This window comes from Rhipicephalus sanguineus, chromosome 4 (assembly GCF_013339695.2).
Source record: "Rhipicephalus sanguineus isolate Rsan-2018 chromosome 4, BIME_Rsan_1.4, whole genome shotgun sequence".
Classification (NCBI taxonomy): Eukaryota; Metazoa; Arthropoda; class Arachnida; order Ixodida; family Ixodidae; genus Rhipicephalus; species Rhipicephalus sanguineus.
This window is the reverse complement of record NC_051179.1, coordinates 16,573,809-16,593,322: the sequence shown is the minus strand read 5'-3', so window position 1 is coordinate 16,593,322 and position 19,514 is coordinate 16,573,809. Positions and strand designations below refer to the sequence as shown.

General features: G+C 48.5%; 1 protein-coding gene across 2 annotated transcripts in view; it reads right to left on the bottom strand.

Moving 5' to 3' along the window:
• LOC119389488 (homeobox protein cut) overlaps positions 1 to 19,514 on the bottom strand; it is a 632,893-nt gene that overhangs the window by 362,991 nt on the left and 250,388 nt on the right. The window contains exon 1 of one of the 2 annotated variants that reach the window (XM_037656778.2): positions 1,404 to 2,212. The exons of the other annotated variant lie outside the window; for it this stretch is intronic. The gene's annotated coding sequence lies outside the window, so the exon portion shown is untranslated. Of the gene's footprint in view, positions 1 to 1,403; positions 2,213 to 19,514 lie in introns of those variants that run through there. 2 annotated transcript variants of the gene reach the window in all.

The window sequence follows — 19,514 nt, the reverse complement described above, 5'->3', positions numbered from 1 at the left end:
CTGAAGATGTAAATACCGAATATCCGTGCAACGAAATAATGGGCGAATGGAACAAAGAAGCAGCGACACCTCATAAAGCCCCGTTGTATTACAAGTGCATTAGCAGTGTTTTGTTTGTTCATAAGTGCCTAAAAGCACACCATATATACAATCCACTTTGTCAACCTGTCATATCACTGCAAAGTTTCAAGAGGCTCTCCTTGCATTGGTCTTAAGCTTCCTTCCAAGAAAACTCTAGTGACATCGATTGCTTGAGCATCCACTATAATGCTCATCATCGTGGCCTTAGTTGTAGAACTCAGAAAGGTGTCTCAAGGTGCACCATGTATGTGGCACATTATTGTTGACACAACGATGACAGCGACCTAAGCGACTACAAGGGCAAGAACAAAAGATGTGACAAGTGAAAGCTTATATTTTTCGTAGAGCCGTAATAAGAGCCCCAATAAAATCTGCAACCGAAGGAGCAACACCGTCATTAAGTTTGCTGAGGTGACAAGTGTTATGGAAGTACGTTTGAAGCCTGCAGCAATGTCGTCCACTACCATAGATGCATGCGGCTCTTCTCGACCATTGAAGTTAACAGCCTCTAACATGTGCTGCTGCCTATATGGCGTTTTAAAAGCAGTGGAGCCCTTTTGTGCGTTAACATGCCGGCCGGATACCTCACAAATTCGCATAACTGCTATCGATGGCGCTTGTTTCTGGGTGTGTGGAACGAACATGGTATCGAAGAGTATTTGAACGCAAATTGAAGTGTGCAAGCGCTGTGGCCGAAGTACCTATGCCAAATTCCAGAGAGAGACAGACTTAACAGAGACATAGCCATAGGAGATCCAAAAAACGGCAGGAAGTGGAAGATGGAAGCTGCGATGAAAAAATCCGTAAAACAGGGGGTGGGTGCTCGAGCCAACGTTTCGACAAGTGGACTTGTCTTCTTCAAGGCTGGAACTGATTTCGAGCACCCACCCCCTGTTTACGGATTTTTTCATAGCCATAGGAGGGGTGTTAAACTCGAAGTAAGGCGAAGAAGTGAAGTAAGCAGAAGGATAAGTTTTCTTAATGGCTAGTTTGCGTAAAAGATGCCTCACACCCACCCCATTCTGACATATCTGCGTCATGGTCATATAACGCCACATCTTCACACCAACTAAGGTTCTAAGCAGAAAGCAAATGAAGTCACCGATAAGCTACGTGGGCTTCTCGGGCCAATTCGTTCTGCTGCAGAAACGACACGGCCGTAGAAGACACCTGAGACAATATACAAGAGTGTCTGTTGTCCCGTGTGCCTTACATGTTCATGTCTGTAATAATTGTGAGTGCACTACAACAAATTAGAATTCAGTGGCCTTCGTCGAACAAGGCGAAGTGAGGGGAGGGACAAGTATCTCGAGATTACTCACATCAAGGCGTCTGCGACAGGAAAGGGATGACGCAGAAGTCCAAGTCGACACACTGTTCGCGAACACTGCACGCCGTTCACAGCCTCACACAGCGACGGTCAGCGCGACACACAGCAATGACGAGCGCGGTGGCCAGCCGGTGGCGGCGGTTCCAACAGCGATGACGGCTACGTTTCCGTGAAGACGCAAGGACGACGCAAGCGTCAAAAGCACCAAACCCCCCTTTTGCACCCCGCAAACCGACAGCTCGGTGAGCGGTGAAGGGGTAAACTGAAACCGAAACCAGACGCAGATTCCACTCGGGAGCAGTAGCCGAGCGATCGGGGGGAGAGCGGTCTCGAAGGGGGGGCGGCGGTGGGGGGCGCCCGATGTGGGAGGGAGGCCAGTGGCGATCCGATAGTCGAGGTCGCTGCGCTCCTCCCGCTCTCCGGAGGCCGAGCCGCGGTCCGGAGAGATGATCGCGCGCGCCGGTTTCACTTCCGGGGTGCAGCACCTCCCAGCGCCGAGGCGCACACTTGCCGTGCGGTTTGTGCGCTTGGCGGAGAATGCCGGGTTTGCGCGAGCGGCTACGACGCGGCGTGGTCCTGCGGCAGATGGTGGCGAGAAAACGGCGCTGGCGGGCGCAGGTCGTCCGAAGAGGCTCGCCGGAATCAACCTGTTGGCCCGTGGAGGACGCGGCGGCGGCGGCGGCGACGCCAGGCGGATGCGGGCGGAGACTGCGCGTGCCACGTGACCCCCCACACACACGGGCGCGCGGGGGAGGACAACACCCCCCCCCCCCTCCCGTCTCTAACAGCGCCGGCCCGGGCGAGGGCAGCCGCCCCTCCGAGACACCCCCCTTTTCCTACTCCGCCACGAGGACACCCTTCCTTCTCGCGAACTCGTTACGCTACGCCGGCGAAGGTGCTTTGCTCCGAGCTGAACACTACTATGACAATGCCAGCAGCTACCGCGTTTGTGAAACAGACTGCGAGAGCGCTGATGCCACCACAGTGTCCCATCCTTCCGGAGCGGGACCATATGCTGCCCCCCGCCCCTTCCTCGGTTATACCTTCCAACAAACTGCCAATCTCACGGCGCATCAAAGTGGAGCATTTTAGCTAAGCCGTGCTTTGAACGTTTCGCTTTCTGGCGGTCGTTACAAGTCAGAAAGTCCAGAGGTTGTGCGGTCCACATCGACATACTACTGCTACTACGAATAATAATAATAATAATAATAATAATAATAATAATAATAATAATAATAATAATAATAATAATAATAATAATAATAATAATAATAATAATAATAAAGAAACTGTCTCTATCCAAGCAGCCTTAACACTTTGGCATCAACCACCACTGCGATGTTTGGGACGACGAAGTGTCTTTCACTGTGCGTTCTCTGCGGTATTGTAGACGTAACGCAATACCATATCACATAAAGGTTAGCCGACAACGCTCAAGATGCTCAAAGCATGGTCTGCGTAAGGCTATCCAGCCAGATCCTGGTTAATATACACCTAATTCTATTCCAATATAACTTGCAGCTAAGGGAATGACCTACATATTCAGATCCCACCAACGGAACGGGTGATTTTTCGTCTACTTATGATTGGGTGAACAGCGATTTTTGTCTACAATTTACGGAGCAATTAGCAGACTACAGTTAAACACACCTCTATGCTTTTCCTGGCCTAAATGTCTGATTCACTTGGTTGTGCATATACACCGCCAGTGCGACCCCAAAAATCATGATGTTCCACGGTTGTGGCTTCTCCTAACATTGTGCACGCTTTGAGCAGTGATTATTTTTGTGTTAAACTGCCCTCTGAAGTGCGGCTTTCCTCGACTCCTGGTCGTATGGGTTTTGACGCAAGCAATAAAAGAAATGACCGGCTGCGTATCGCATGTCAATGGCTTTGTCTCACATGTCTCAAGGCCACGTCTAACAAGCAGATGTCCGTGAATGTCCTGTAAACACAGCATGGCGCAGGCAGCACACACCAACAACAGAAAGCCCGCGCATGGAATTTTATAGGACGTATACAGCCCACTGTGGCATGCACAATTTTGGGCTCGAGCGGCGCGCGCACGTAGTCTGCATGGGACAAGTGGCGGCTGCGCGGCTCCACTCCTGCATGCATTGATCGAGCGGTGAACAGCTGGCCCGGTCCGCGCGGCTCGGGACGCTTTTAGCGCAACCGCGTGCATCGCAGTGCACCGTTCTCCCGCAGACGCTAACTCGCTCATTTATTCTCTCATTTTTTTTCTCTCTCTTCCACTCACAATCTTTCTTTCTCTTCTTGCTCGCCGCTGGCGCGTTTTGCGTGAAAGAAATGCTTCGAAGCGATGCTGTTTAGGATGGGCCCCTCTATATGCTCAACTCCGTCTCGAGTCCCGTCAGCATTCTTCATTCTTCACTTTCCTTTCTTTATTTTTTTCGACTTCAACTCAGACAAGGAGCGTTCTTCTTATCGCCACTGTTCTTCACGTGTATACGTGCCCCTGTGGGACTTCGTCTCAGGCAGAACGGGAGCTCGCCATAGCGCGCTGGCGCAATCATCGGGAGTGCGCGCTTTTCGTCTCCCGCCGTCTCTCCCTTCTCGCCTATGCTCCTGTTTTGTTTTCCGGTGTGTCGCTCTGCTTTCGCTAGACGATACGCGTGCTATCTATATTCGCTCGACGAGTCTCATGTGGCTGAGCACGACGCAGGCCAGTCGACCGCTCGTCCGTTTCCTCGCGGTGAGTGAAGATGCGACAGGAAGCGAGGAGCTGTCTACGCCGTAAGCGATCTGCGGATAATGCTAATACTTGTCTCGTGAAAAGTGGTCCTAAGACCAGATGCACGTGCACCGGGTCCTCAGACACATCTCAAGCGAAGGGGTTGTGTGGTGAGGAGTCCCGAGAAAGGACATATACTGCACTCGAGTCTTACTCAGATCCCGTACTCGCAACAAAGTTCCTACGATGTAGAATTCGTATAAAAACAGATGCCAGCCGACAGTGATGTTGGACTCGTTAGCAGTAGCAGCGTCACATAAAGTGACGTCACATGACATCGTCGCTTGGTCAAAGGTGGGCCGATCACGGAGGCAGTGCAAAACCAGGTGAGACGCAGAAAGCTTTCAATGCCTCCGATCCTAGAGGCAGTGCAAAATCCCGTTAGGTGAAGAAAGTTTTCGGAGGGGTGCGGGGGAGGATCAATACATCAAATCAGAAGGACTATAGCCTTCGAGTCGTCTTAGGCGAATGCATAAGGGACCCTGTGGATCCTTTAAATTATCGAATGATCACATCGCGAGTTGGTCGGACAAACGATCCGGCAATGAGCCACCTTTCACAAACGCGCCTAAAGATGGTCCTCCTATGACCTAAAGTGTTTGCTAACTGAACGAAGTCATCATATTTAACTTACGCGTAGCCTACTGAAATGGCGAGCCCAACACTGCTGAGTGCGATTTTACTTATACTTGCCAAAATTACTCCTCGTAAGTCTAATTATAAAGACCCGAGAGTTGCTTGGAAAAACGAGCAACGTCTGCTGGAAATGCTACGTCCACAGACTCGTGGTCAAATTCACCACTCTCTAAGGAAAAAAAAAAGTATCTTTTGCTAGGGGTGTGCGAATATTCGAAAATTTTGAATAACGAATCCAATAGCGCTCCATTCGATTCAGTACTCGGATCGAATAGTGCATATTTGAAATACCGAATATTTTGTCGAATATTTTTCGAATAATTAGCAGCGACGAAAAATGCTTGAAAGAACGAGACGTTAAAACAGCGAGGGGTAACTTTTCTCGTTTCCATCATCGACGTGCCCAGATGCACGCAGCCCACTTACTTACAGGACTATCGACGCCATATTGATCACATGACGAACACGTTCTTGCTTAAAACACCAGTGTCGCCGAAGCGACAGTGTCGTCAATCCACTATCTTCACCATGACATTCATGATGATGTTAACTCATGAAAATTTCTTAATTTTAATGGATCTTTTTTATTTAAAAGCCGTTGAAAAAGTAATACCTTTAATATTGCAGTTACTGCAATATTTCAGCCGGCAGTTACAAAACATTTTGGAGGCTCTAGTTGCTCCTGTGTACGAGCGTGCCTCAGTTTACATGATTGTCGTTATTTTTTTTTTCGTCAGTTAAATTAAAGCTTGTGAATATTTGTTTCCAATAAAATGTTGTAGATTTCTTGGGCTGTCTTGAAAATTGTTACCTTACTATAGTGCAGGACTGCTTTGAAAATGGGTGGCTTGCTATTCGAAAACTATTCGAACAGTAGTATTCTATTTGTATACGTATTCGATTCGATCCCAAAAATCCCTATTCGCATACCCCTATCTTTTAGCCTTCTTGGTGTGTCCTGACTTGCCACATATATGTCTCTCTTTTAAGATACACGTTAACTCTCTTTGGAGAGCCGCGCCTCTCACGACTCTCCGAAGAGAGTATAATGATCGCTAAGAGAGAGTTAAAGTGTATCTTTTAAAGAGGGTTATACATGTGGCACCTGAAGACTGTCTAAAAAAGAGTAAAATGACTTTTTTTTTTCTTAGACTGTATAGTACTTTCGTTCGTATAAGAACTCCTTATAACTGACGATCACGCTTGGTAATGCGTATGTGTTCCTCAACACCGCTTCAACAAAGAAACCACTTTGTGAATACGGGTACTGTTTCCTAAACTTGCGAGAGAAAGCAGCGGACTTTGATTCTATGTACTTCCTGTTTCGTATACATTCATGGTTGAAGATTATGACCTGTCAAGATCCTCTGCACTTGGAAAGCATTTCTTGTCCATACTGGAGATATAGGCACCATGTACGTCATCTGTGTCACAGTAAGGCAAGGTTTGAGCACCGCGACTTTCTGCCGTAGAGTGAGATTTGCATCAAAAATCAAATTTCAAAACCTACTTCCAACGTTTCAACCAACGCCTTTGCACGTAATTAGCTAACTGCGTCCGTGTGTATGCAGCGATCATAGCGCTGCGCTAAAGCCTCCGAATGAAGGATTGACTTCACAGAGCCTTCCATTCCATAAGAACTGCGTTTCACTGGCTCAGTGTTTCTGCTAATTAAATTATTACGTTAGATATAAATATTGGACCTCATATGTTCTTACGTATACCGCTGTGTCGCGAAAACTGCTTTGTAAATGCGGGACCATAATTTATAAGACACCCTTGCGAAACTGCTCGTATTTCTACATCGCTCGTCGTGGTATACACTGTGCGTCTAAGGAAAGCGCTCAGTCGCATTAGCTGCATGTCTGCTCAGCCTACAGGAAAAAACCGGCTGCCACCGGGATTTGAGATTACATTCAGAGCAAGTGACAGTACCGCATGTGTCCTCTGCACCCAGAACAGTAGATGGGCAGCGTAATCGTGTTAAGACGAACTCGCAATATCGCCGGTGTCTGAGATGGGCCAAGCTGAGGTCGTCGACAACCAAACCTTGCCTGCGAAAGTGTTCTGGAATAGGTGCCCATAGAGTCAGTTGATGGTAGTTAAAAGGACAAGTTTCACTTGTGCGCGATGTGAATTACCGAACGAAAGAAACAGTGAAATTGTTAGGCGTAGTTAATAAGCGTGCGGTATACTCCACGCCGTGAATTCACTGCCGTATATTACCAGATCGTATACGGAGCGGACCGATATCAGCCTCTGGCTTGTGATGTGTGAATTGCGCAAGGCTGCCGAAGGGTGGTCATTCGCTCGTGAGGACGGGGATGACACGACAGGCCAAAGAAGAGGCCCTGAGGTAACGCTCGGCTAATGGCATTAGTTCGTACAACGATCTGCACACAGGTGGATAATATATAGCAATTGAAGCGCAGAGCTCGAAAGGGCTTGTACGTGGGAGATTTTCGTTAAAAATTTTCCGAGGATTCCCAGACGCGAAGTTAGCCGAGTCCTCGGCTCAATGCGTCTGAGTTCATTGTACGCAAAGCACCCTCGCCCACAGTGTCTGCGGCCTGTCTAATGTAGTTCCTAGTTTATTTCGCACTTTGACGCCTCGCCTTTCGCCACGAGATAGGCGCAGACGGTGCTCGCCCTCCGCTTTGATGGGCGGTCGCGGATGTTGGCGGCCCGATTCGCCTGTATCAAGAAAAGCGGCCCGTCCGAAACACGACGCTGTTTGACTGGCAAGTCGAAGGCGGGGCGAACGGAGCCCGTATCGGTTCGTCCCTCGGAATCAAACGGCGGCGCGCATCGGAGCGCATCTTCGGAGGCGGTCTTCGAACAAGGTGGGCCGATGCCGTCGTCGTCGTCGGGAGGCGGAGTCGCCGCCGACGTCGAACGAGCCCCGATCGGCGGCGGCAGCGCTGCGCCGACCGATTCCTCCCCCCCCCCTCCCCCATAGACGACGGCGAGGGAGTCGAGAAGGCGAGCGGGGAGCGAGAAGGAAGATGGCCGCACCAGCGCGGAAGATGGAGAAGGCGCGCCCGGTCGGATCACGCTCTCTTCTTGCACATCACATCCTTTCCTCGTAACGACTGAGCGAGCGCTAGCGGTCGATGACGTGAAGCCGCGCGTCTTTCCAAACGCCACCGATATCGCTCTGGCTGCTAGCCTCTCATCACGTCCGCTCGTAATAACCGAGCTAAACATCTTCACCCTCCTGTGCGTGTTTCTCAAGGAAACGTAAGCTCCATGCGCCGTCAGGGTACTCGCAATGCGATACCTGTCTCTTAACGCTGCTGTTATTCCGTCAGGAGGCGCACGCAGCAGCACGAACAATAAATGTTGCGTCAACATGTTGTTTGACTAAGAAGCACGCGCCATTGCGAAGACTGAGCGTTAGTCAAAAACAATAGCTGAAACCGAGTGAATGAGGCTGTGAACTGCGGGACCGAGGCATGTCGATTCTCGGCACTATCAGCCACCTTTGTTTTCTTCGTACGCATTTCCTTCAGATTGCTCCGATGCCCTCGGACCAGAAAGCGAGAGGTGATCACCGAAGGGGGGGGGGGCGCAGTCTGCGCATGCCCTGCCGTCCGGACGAAACGGAGACCATCGATCCGGAAGGCGATTGGTCGGTGCGCGTTTGCCGGGACGGCCGACGCCGTTGACGCCGCGCCGGCGCTGGCGTCACGCTCCTCGCGCTTCGCTACTCCTAATTGATTTTCGAAGGCGCCGCCATTCCGGATTGGCCCCTGCAGTTCGACGATGCCGTTTCCCGATTGGTTCCGCCACGGGACGGGGGGGAAAGGGGGTCTCCAGCGGTACCTTAAGGCGACCAATCGGGACCGGCCGCCGGCCCTTCGCGCCCGTTCGGATGCCCTCATCGAAGTGCGGGGGAAAAATACGCGGGGCCCGGGTCGAAAGCTTCACTCTGACGAGCACGCACGAACGCACTTCCGGCTTTCGCACGAACACGAAGTTCGGCTCTCTCGCTCCTCCGCGGAATGATGCGACGCAGCCCGTCCGCAGAATTGACGTCACGGGCCACTGACGCGCCACACAGCGGATTCCTGGGGCACCTGAGGGGCTTCAGTGTACTGAGGAACCAGATGGAAACACAGATGGCGCCGGAAAGATCTCTGTTTTAGAGACCCAGCGCCGCATTCAACTGGTGTCGTTAACGAAGTTGACGCAGTGACGCTTATAGTTGAAAGTGCGCGGTATTACTCAAAATGCGAGGCAACAGACAGTCAGTTACGCTTTCATGCTTTCGAATATACATGACAGAATGCCACGTGTATTAAAGACATCCAATAACGATGGTGTGGTAAGTAGGACACCGCGGTCTTGCTTACACAAACTCCGTGGATACATATCTCTCTTCTAAAATAAAATTACCCATAGATATTTTACGCGGATGTAACTATACATAAACCAACATGCTTTGCAGCTCCGGGTGTTTATTCCCGCAAGTGCTTGGTGTTGGCATAAATAAAACTTGAACATTCAACCTATATATGACTATCATGAAGAAATATGGGATGACGGAGACTGGATGTATCCTGATGCTGCCTTAGCATGTTTAGCTTTTTTTTTTTTTTTGATAGCAGAGGAGGAATCTAGTACACGTTTGGTCTTTGCTCAGTTGTCGAACGTTAAGTCCGGCTGTCGCACTTCGTCAGAAGGCAGCTGCGGTCGCCACACAGTGGTTTTCCCAGCCCACCTGCACGGGCTGCTTATATACATACGTGTGGACGTGAGTGTGAGGAGGTATATGTGCATATATGGTGGATCATCAGGCTAGGCACCCCCTTAAATGTTGGTAGAGGGTTCCAGGCTCCTTGAAATTACAGGCTTTTCCACAGACGATGGTTACATAATAATGCCGATGTGGCGATTTCATATGACATACATTTTTTTTCCATACAGAAACAATATTGACGAAAAGATTGTGGTATGCTGCTGTCCGCTCGTGACATCAATGAAGCAAGCCTAGCTTCATTTTTAATTGAACTGTAAACATGCGAAAAGCAAACGCTTCGAAAATAGCCACCCTTCCTTCTAGCAAAAGAGACGCGATTTACTCCTCTCGTTGGCTACTTGAGAGACCGGATGAACGTATATATAACGCCACAAAAAGAAGAAAAAATGCGGGAGCACAGGGCCGTCAGTCACACGCCAGTCAGTGGAGACCAAGCGGCAAAGACAAGTTGTTTGATTCTCTCCAGTGAGCCTGTGCGCTGCCCTCGCACATCCGCAGTTCAAGGATCTTGTTGGGCGCGATAAAATAAGACGCCAGCAGTCTTCCCGGCGAGAGTGGCTCGATTGCGATGTCGCTCTCGAATAATGCGCTATCAGGGACAGTCGGGGATCCAATTGGGCTTCGTATCGCCGCCCTGACACACGGCACCGCGGAGCCGTCTATTTGAAACCCGAGCCCTACAGTGGAGAGTAAAAAGAAAGAAAAAAAATAAAAGCAAATGACATTTTGGTGGCGCCGGCTCGTCCGAGGGGACGAGTGGCGGTCACCGACGCTGCAGCAGCAGCAGACTGGAGCACAATTCCAAGCTTCGCGCCATCCTTCGTGCACACAACTGCGCGTCGGGAAGGCCTATACATGGTGCGCGCCGTATACAGAACTGAGAGAATACAAGTGGAGGGCTGGCAGTCGCAACATTTTCACGCACTTATTTGAAGGCAACGCAATTCGTATAGATGATTTTACCGTATGCATATCGGAGCTACCATCTCGGACTGTTAAATGAATGTTTTCTTATTTTTTGTATATCGCGACGTGAATGGATAAGGTCACGAAACATGTAATGCGCCAACCCAACCGTTATCATGTGTATGTATGTACCGTATAGCACCGCTTGTTTAGTTAAATTGATACAAACCGGCAAGGTTAGAAGCCCAATATGGCGGCACCGAAACGCGTAAAATAGTCTATATGGTCTATATGGTTCGCGCTGTATATCGAATTGAAAGAAGAATATTGGAGGGCTGACTGAGGGCTTTTTGTCTCTTTTTGGTTATTCTCGGTTCTAACTTTGCGCCACGTCTTTCAAGTAACGCAGAGCTATTCATTTCCACACCACTTGTGTCATCTCATTTTCGCCTTCATTTAAGCATTGATCCTTTTATCGCCCCTGCTTGCCGTTGTAATCCCGCCAATAAATGGCTCAGCTGATACGACATTTACAGCGAAGTACACGAGATTAGCGTCACGCTTAGGCTGTATACGAATAACGCTTATCTTTCCTCTCCCATTTCTTTTTTTTTTTTACTACCACCTGTGGCTTTCTGAATCTCACTCTTTCAAACACGTAGAAACATATGTGCGAACAGTTATGCATATACTCACGCGCAAATAAGCGCTCAGTAATGCGCACACAAAAGCAGCGAGGAGGCACAGAAAATGATGTGTGCACGTGAAATTAGAGCTTGGAGAAGAAACGTGTATGCACTGCGTATACGAGATCTGCACAGTAAGCTTACCTTCCTATCAAGCAAAACCTACACTGGAAGCAAGAACAGGCACTGGAAGCGTTGTGCCCGGTTTAATGTTGAGGACTTCAACGCGCCACGGGCTTCGACGCAGCAACAGCACATGCGGCTTCCGTCGAGCATCCCGGTCACACGATTTAGGTCATTTTCTCGACCCAAAACTTTACTGTTTCTTCCTGACTGGGGCTCTTAATTACCATAAAATGTGAATCAACAACATTATTATGCATTGCGAAACGTTCGTTTAAAACGATGAATCAAAGTAACTCAAGTTGGCAGCCATACAATCTTTTTTTTTCTATACTTCGTTTTTTATTTAGAGGAGGACAACTTTTACATTCATTCGTAAAGCATAAATAGGCGTTGAACTTTAGTAAAATCGGGCATACTCTGGACATTTAGATAATTAATGGCTGACAGTCTTCAACGCTGGACTTTTGCAAGGGACTGGACATGATAAGACCATGTCAGTTTCCGGTCTGATACGACACTTAAGAAGCGATGAGCTGTAACAGTTTGAATGAACTGGTTTTGCAGGAGAGGTGGTCTGATAGCACTAAATCAAAGCGATCATTGTCATATGAAATTTGATCCACAAAGAAATTTCTCAATAGCGACAGATCTCCCACGACAAAAAGAGACGTTACTTAACAGGCTTCAACTGCAAGTAGCATACACAAATAGTTTCCTGCTCAAGATACACCGACTCAACTGATCTGAGTGCTACTGTGGTCATGAAAATGAGAACGTTGGACACATTCTTCTGGAATGCTTAAAGCACACAAGTGAAGGAAAAAACTAGCAAGTTCGGGTAAAGCGCGCCTTCAGGTTACAAAAATGACTTAGACCGTGGTCCTAAAAGCACGTTCAGAAAAATGTGAATATATTCCTAAAAGACTTCTTAGTGGACACTGATCCAGATCAGCGCTTGTCATGAGCAGCCATGCACAACTAAATATGAAGAGATATGTGTATACTGTGGGTAGAACTTGGACAGCAATGTGTGCGTGTTAACGCTTTATTGCAAAGGGAACATTTGCTCATGAACTGTCCATCGCCATGTTTTTTTTCCTTATTTGTTTAAGTTTTCTATATGTTTCTCTTTACGTGTTCATTTTTTGTTTTTGGATCACCATCCCTTTTTTTTATTGTGCTGCAGAACGTATAGAAATGGAGTAGCCGAGGCGATATAAGATTGAGCCCCTCCACAGCAAGCAAGTTAGAATAGAACATGACAGGACTTCTTGCCAGCATTCATTCATTCGGTTAATCCGGCGTTCCTGCTTTTCATAACTCGTTATTACGAATAAAGTTATATTTATTCAAAACGTAGCAGTGCAGATAGCTACTCGTGCACCGAAGGTGCAACTTTGCATAGGAGTGTTTTAGCCCGGTATGTTTCACTGCCGTGTGTAATATAGGTACGAATCCGCTGTCCCGAATGCATTTGGCCAAGCGCTGCACCTGCTGTGTCGCACTGGACGGAGATATTTAATCAATGCCGTCAGATGCGCATCTCCACACGGTGGTATACGGCATGCGGTTAAGGCAATCTCTAACATGACATACCAACGTGCCCTCAGGCATGCATCAAACCATAGGCGTGAGCAGGGTTCCCCTTCAGGGGGGGGGGGGGGGGGGGGGCGAAGGTTCATCGCGGCGCCCCCGTCCCTATTAAGTCAATGTATGGGGCAGATTTTGCGCCCCCTCTTCTTACATGACCCCCCCCCCCTGCATCAAACATATATGAGCCGTTCTGATGTAAGGATTCATTTCGCCTTATTATATTTCTCTCTTATCATGTGGCCCTCGCCGCTGGCCTAGCAGGAAGAGAAAGAAAATGAGGAAAGACAGGGAGGTTAAACAGGTTTGCTACCCTACACTGCGATTAGGGGAGGGAAATAAAGAAATAAAAGGAGAAGGGTAGGAAGCATGTGCGGCTATTATTGTCAATAGTTCGGAACGCATTCTGGCTCATATTGAACTGACTTGTACATCGTGAAATACAACGCGGACGAACAAGAAGCACACACGGACAGCGCTGACTCTCAGTTGGGAAGTTATTGCATAATAAATAAACGCGAAGGTGTACACGCATGTGCAACAGGAAACTGATTAAAAAAGCAAAAATAGAAAACGTGAAAGGTACCTCAATCTGTTAACCGCTGGTGCGGGACTTTGAGGAAATTGATCTTATCGTTTACGGAGATATAGACGGCTGACTGATGCACTTTGTACATGTTTTTGTTAATGGGGTCTCCAGGATGAGTCTTTTGTTCATGTCTCGGTGCCTATCTATATAACATCACCATATAATTAAACAGGGGCTTGCAATGATGCTTCGTGCGATGTGCTGCCAGGTTTGTTAATCGGTTATTATTTGCGCAGCTCACTGTACCATGGCCCTTGGCGTAGCAGCTGGCTTGCAAAGGTATGCGGACATTGTACCTGTTCTTGATTTCGACTAGCCTCCGTAATCGATAGCCATGTTCCGAGAGTTTCTTGCTTTCGCGGTAAAAATTTCAGCTGGAAAACCACTCGAGTAACCGATGAAATGAGAAAAGGAATTAAACGGCTTGTAGTTGTGGTATACTTTATTCTGGCCCTGTTTTGTATACATTAGATCTTTAATGACATCACACATTCAGTTCAAAGGCATTAAGGTAGGCGCAGCGCGTACAAGAGCCATGCAAAAGTGCACTTCAACATTAAACCCGTCTCGAAGTTGGTCCCTCCGAAAGCCTGTTTAGTTTACGCGATCATTCTTTTATATTTTCCTATCGCAGAGCACGCATACATATGACGTCAATGTGGCTCGCATTATTTTTTCAGTTTTCGTTTACATTGTCACTGAGTTTAGCGACATTATTGTTCGCTTTATTGCGCTGGAACCTTTTTTCTTTTGACTTTTATTTTGAGTGTGACTGCGCGTTGTACGCACCACATACTAAAGAGCGTATATGTCCACCCTCGTCTTCGTCTATCATGTCAGTAATAATAATAATAATAATAATAATAATAATAATAATAATAATAATAATATAATAATAATAATAATAATATAATAATAATAATAATAATAATAATAATAATAATAATAATAATAACGAAAAAAACTCAGAGGGCTCGGAGACGACTCGAAGGCGAAAGCCGTCCGGTGGGGCTATCGTATCATTATCATCATTGGAGCTCGAGAGATCACGTGATTACTGCGCGCCTTGTTGATGCTGACGCTGCTGCTGCTGATGATGATGAATGGCAGCTTTCAATCACCCACTCATATGCACAATTCAGATGGTGTGATGTTTGATGCGATTCTACGCTTATGCCACGCAATATTACACCTGTTGCCCGACATGACGACTGTATAGGGCATTTTTCCAAAGCGGTTTCAAGCACTGGCGTGGCTCCGCATGTGGTAGAATACTTGACTGTCCGCAGAATACCTGGGTTTGATTTCGTTGCGGACTCTGATTCTACTCATCTGATTTTTATTAAGGTCGCGTGAGTTTATGTACCGCACGCAGCCTATATTTCAAGGCCAGAAAAAGAGCATATGTGCATATGGAATCACGTTCTATATTATATATGCATGTATACACACCATCAGCAGTATTGCCGCCCATCTATCTGACACCTCGAGGCATCGGCACCGAAAGCTCTCTGGAAGTTTTTAAAGATCCCCTCAAAGTCACACCCTTATTTTGTAGGCGAGCCGCGTCGCCTCACTTTATCTGCGCCCAGCCGACAACTCTGGGCAGCGGTTACGACGTGTCAACACCGAACGGAGGAGACCATTAAGCGCGGCGCCCTGGGGAACTCCGCCGGGGTCAGCTATACAGCGCGCTCACGCTCGCCGCGTCAAAAAAATGGCTGCGCCCTCCTCGAACAGCTCGGAGCAGCGGGAGCGAGCTGCTGCCGCGATGCGCGACAAGGAAGCAGCGACTGTGGGAGCGAAGGTCAGGGTCCGAACAACACTCGGGCTGCATCAGCGTCAACGCACGCCGCCGACCGCAATGACATCGCCCGCCCGCGGGGCCAAGAGGGAATGTGTCCGTGCGTACCCTTCCGAGTGCGTTGCCGAGAACGACGATGCAAAACGCTTGGCCTGCGAACGCCAAGAAACAAACAGCGCAGCGGGAACGTAAAAATGGAAGAAAGTCACCACGAATAAAACACGACTGCGTTGACGTCTAGCGTGAAAGAGCGAGTGAGCTGAGAACACGGTGCGATGCGGATGGGTTTGGGGCGAGGGTGGCCGCGCATTATCCGACCACGCAGCGCTCGGATTTTTAGACAGAATTCCCGCGTGCTTTCTTTTTACTGACCTCGACGGAATCTGAGGAACCCGAGATGGGCGAACCGGAGCACTCCGGCACGGCGGCATCGTTCGCTGTTTGTGCTCCTGGTGGAGTTCACTGGCCCCGCTCAAATCGACGACGCTGACTTCTTATCTCCTTGACACACGTGAGCCGTTCGGGCTTTCTTTTTCGGTGGAGTATACAGCATAGTGGACGTCGGCACGGCATGAGGACTAAGACGAAGGTGCATGCTAGCGGCCCTCCACGAGAGCCAGTCATGTCTACACGATCGTTAAGATTTAGACACACTATACGTGCATACGCAGGTCGATATGTACCAACTAACCGTGACGGCTTCTCCCTACACCTTTACGTCACAGAAAGGGAGAAGGCCGTAGCTTGGCACAAAGGAGGCCCATCAGTTCGACTGCCCGGCAGCACTTTCGAACTATACAGAAACATTTATTAAAAACGAAAGTTTAGGCACAGCAGTACCGAAATGCTGGAATAGCAGAATTATCTATACCAGCGGAAATTAAGTGAAGCATACTTCAATAGAATAGACAACTGGGCTAGTTGGTTGAAATGCATGGTTTTAACTGCAACTAAGCGCACACAGACGAAGACGTTGTCCTTTTGTTTTTGTCTTCGTCTGTGTGCGCTTAGTTCAGGTAAAACCATGAAGCATACTTTTTCGAAAGCGAATAACACTGGCGTAGACAGGGAAGGGAGGGAAGGGTCAGACCACTCCTCCCCGCCGACAATTTTCCCTTTTGCATCTACATATATAATGCACGCACGAGCATTAACACTCCCCCCCCCCCTCCCCCTCCACCGAAAAAAATTTCTGCCTGTGTCCCTGGTGAACAACAGGTCGGATCGAGAACTTTTTGGGCTCGAAGAGAGCACAGTACACGCAGACAGATCTTTAATCGACACTCGAAAAAACAAACAAACAAAGGTGGACCTGTTACTTTTTCTGGTTAGTCCTGACTTGCCACATATATAAAAAACTCTCGTTTGGAGAGACTGTCCAAAGAGAGCACAATAATCGCCAAAAGAGAGTTAACGTGGATCTTTAGAAATAGCTATATATGTATATGTGGCAATTCAGGACTCACTAAAAAAAAAAAACACACACACACACACACACAGAGAGAAAGAACAGGTAATTCTTTTTATTGCTTTTTTTTCCCCCTTGGAGTGTGCGCGATGACCTGCGCTACATGTTGCTGCCAGGAGAAGACGAATTACTCGTAGCGCGGATGACGTCTACTAAAGGCAAAGCATAAGAAGATCAATGGGGATTGCCGGGGGTGTTTCTTTTTGGGCTCTCATTTGCTTTAACATAACATCGTCACAACGGTGTTCAGGCACAACGTGCGGTTCGCAGGCGTTGCAGGAATACCGAACGCGACTGGCAAAGAAAAAAAATCAGGCGGTATAGTGACACGGCGACGATGTGACACGCCGTGTACTTCGCTATAGAGTATGCTACAATGCTTGGGGATTAAAGAAGCCAGCAAATTCTCAAGCAAACAAGAAACAACGAGCTCCGCGGTGCGAGACGTGCGGGGAAACGGTCGAATCAGGCTGAAGCAGCGCGTGAACGCGTGACCAACCTTTTAGCGCGAGCAACGCCGATGCGAGTCGACGAGCGAAATTCACGTCGTCCGCCTGACAAGAAGAGCGCGTCGACGCTTTGGCTCTTGAGGGCCTTCTTTGTCCGCGATTCTCACCGCGGAATCACGACGAGTCGACTTTGTCTTTTTTTTTTATCTCTCGCAATTTCTTTTTTTTCCCCATCTCGAATGTGGCCGAGGCTGCAAAAGCGGACTAAGCGTGTATATATGCCTCGCAGGAAAAAAAAAATAAAAAGGATAATGGGAGACCACCGCTAGAGGCGGTCGTGATTGCAAGCCCAAAGTGCGACGAACATTTTCACGCCTGTGTATTTTTCACGAAGACCGAGCCAGATGCTTTGCGACGGCGAGTCCGGGCAATGTGTGTACGTGTGTAGTGAGTAAGGAAAACAGATTGAGGAAACGGCTGAAAGGCGCACGCGCACGTATAAATATACGACGACGTGACACGACGCTGCTATAACGTAAGAAGCCGTCGACGACGACACGTGAAAGAATAAACTGCGCTGTTTCTTTCGGGGCCTCGTTTCTTGACGCTCTGTCGAGCAACTTGCGCGACACGGAGGAGTCGATGTCTTTGTCCTGTTTTCCTGCCCCGTCGAGCTTTCTCAATAGAGCAGGAAGTTTCTACGCCATCTTGTGCCGTCACCCCGTGTTCGGTTCTTTTGTCGCTTGCAAATGTCTCTCGGCAAATTGAGTAAACACGTCGCGTCCGATTTGAGAAGCCGTGTGTGTGAAAGCTTCGCAAGCGTGAAGATTGCCAAGGCATATGGCACACACACAGCTGCTGTCTAGTACACAGATTAGTGGCAGTAATTTCTGTTATCGCTATAGAGAACACTAAATATAGAAAATGTCAAACAAGAAGGTTCCACAATAGAAACAAAAACAACGTCAAGAAGCGTTTGTTGGCCCCAGAAGGGCGTATTCATGATCCTCAAGTTGTACAAGTACTCGATGCCTACGATCAAACTAGAAATTGAACTATAGCCCAACCCGACATGACCACGTTCACCTGAATCTCGCCAGGCGGGTTGGGCCGCCTACTGCAGTCCGGCTGACAGCACTAAACTCGAGGCTCACTCCGTTTGAGGGCTTATACGAAACCGGTATACCAACAAGCCGTCTCGATCCGACTTTGTCGGGTTCATACGTAGCTTATTAACCCACAGACCTTCATGACCGCTGCAAACTGATTACTGCTGCCTCCGAACGCAATGCTTTGTCATTGTCGCATTGGGTTATGCTAAGTCAGAACAGGACGCCACACTTAAGAGCGCTCTGCAGCCGAGCCTGTCGGCAAGTGCAAAGCAATGTATGCTACCTCAGCTTGATTGATTGATAACGTTTAACGGCACAAGATCATCTATATAGGCGAAAGAGTGCTATGAAGTTCCTATTTATCATTGACCAGGGTTAAAAAGAATTAAAACAATGATTTCATCCTATAGTGGATCAATAATTGTAAAATGGGTGTTTAGGGTCACAGTGGTCATGGTAGAGCTAAAGATCTAAGGTAATGATTGAGGTGAAAAATGAAATCAAAAATGAGGTATGAACACACAATGGCAGGCTGCCTGCTATTGTGTATTTATACTTCGGCTTGAATGCAGTTCATTTCGGGAGGTATATTTGGGACACGCCTGGACATACACATGGTTGTACGCATTTCTCGCGTTCGTATGCCGTGCGAAGAACTCCATACGCGCAAGCGTCGAGGGCCAACTTTTCCGAGGCTAATACCGCCGGCCGGTAATGATTTTTTCTTCACTCTCCGGCGACGTGTAAGCGATGATGATCGACGCCGGCGAGACGGTTCAGCGGCCGGCCCACTAAGGCCATCCGCCTATATATATATAGACGCGCATACGAGCAGGTTTCGGAATTCCTGAGGATAGCTTTCTATTAGGGAACGGGGGCCGCAGGGTCCGGCATAAGAAATTAAAACCAGCGCCGCAACTGGGCGCTGTATCTTAGCGCGGCGGCACCAATCCGTCAGCGTCCTCTGTCCACCCCGAACGCGGATCGTCCCCGCCCCGCTGCGTATATGGACTGCGCGCCCGCGACCTTCGAATCGAAAAGGCTCCGGGGTCTCGATTCCGCTCGAGGCCATCGAAACCGGAGAGCAGGTTGCCAAGCTTCGCTAGTATGCCGCGAGAAGCAGGGGGCGTGTGCCGAGGCGTAATCCTTTTCTCTTGCCTTTCTTTTACGGCTTGCCTTGCATCGCAGCTTATACTGTTGTTCTCCCATATAGGCAGCGC